The following is a 1479-nucleotide window of genomic DNA, read 5'->3' as shown; positions in this document are numbered from 1 at the left end:
TTACTAATAACTATATTACTAATTACTAATATATTAATAATTATTACTAATTTCCTAATATTTACTAATTTACTAATATTTACTAATTACTAATATTACTAATTATTACTAATAAATTGAAAATGCGAAAGTGTGTGTGTTTGTTTGTATGTTTGTCCGTCTTTCACGTCGAAACGGAGCGACTGATTGACGTGATTTTTGGCATAGAGATAGTTTATGGCCAAAGAGTGACATAGGCTACTTTTTTTTTAATTTGTATTTTTGAGCGTTATGTTTTCCGTTGCAAATTAAATGAATGTTATATTTGTGGTTGGTAGAGGTTTCGAATATTATATTATCAATTCAAAATCAAATATTTTATTTCAGAGATTGTCCATATAATGGTAGTGTTACATTAGTAGTTTCACCAGCCATTGATTAGTGTTAACTGACGGTTAAATGTGATGCCGTCTCTATTTATTTTGTTCGAATGGACGGAGACGGCATCACATTTAACCGTCAGTTAACACTAATCAATGGATGGTGAAACAGCCCTAAATCTTAAAGTTGTCTTATTTATAGTATTCTTTAATATAAATCAGTAATATTTATGTCGTGTGTGCGTACTTATTTAAGGTGCTTGTTAAATACTGCAGCGGAACAAACAAATCTATTATTAATACAATAAATTATACATACACCTAAATATTTGTTATCTTTTTATTCGTTATCGTAACTTATGTCTGTAAAATATGACATCCGAAGTAAAATTTCTTTATCAAGCATGGCAAATTTAGAAAAAGACGTATATTTATTGTTACAAAGCAAATCGGAACAAAACAAGATGAAAAATGATCTGCGGTATTTATTAACACAGCATACATAATAATAATGAATATTATAAAATATTACTGGGGATTCCCGGATTCCCAAGTGCAAATGTATGATAAGATTATCGACCTTGTTAATATGTGACAGTGTTTAATGTCAAAGATTATCGGACTAAGTAAAATAGCTACTAACGACAATCGAAAAACCTAAATACTTTTCTTTGTAGGGTTCCGTACCTAAAGGGTAAAAACGGGACCCCATTACTAAAGACTTCGCTGTCCGTCCGTCCGTCTGTCATCAGGGTATCTCACAAACCGTTAGAGTTAGACAGTTGCATTTTACAGATATGGTACAACTGTGGCCGCTATAACAACAATAATAATAAACAGGATAAAACAAATATTTAAGTCGGGCTCCCATACATCAAACGCGATTTTTTTGCCGTTTTTGCTAATGTTCTAACGTGTATAGATAATTGTATGGAACCCTTCGTGCGCGAGTCCGATTCGCACTCGCCGGTCTTTCACTTCATTACTACCTACTACCAATATAGTCAGAGTAGATCAAACCGATATTACTCTGTCTCTATTTTTTAACAATTTCTTTATCGTTTAGCTAAACTGATCCTTGAAGCTGTATGTATATATTCACATTTACGTAACTGTTGTT

Source organism: Choristoneura fumiferana, chromosome 22 (genome assembly GCF_025370935.1).
Source record: "Choristoneura fumiferana chromosome 22, NRCan_CFum_1, whole genome shotgun sequence".
Taxonomy (NCBI): Eukaryota; Metazoa; Arthropoda; class Insecta; order Lepidoptera; family Tortricidae; genus Choristoneura; species Choristoneura fumiferana.
This window is presented reverse-complemented; position numbering follows the sequence as displayed.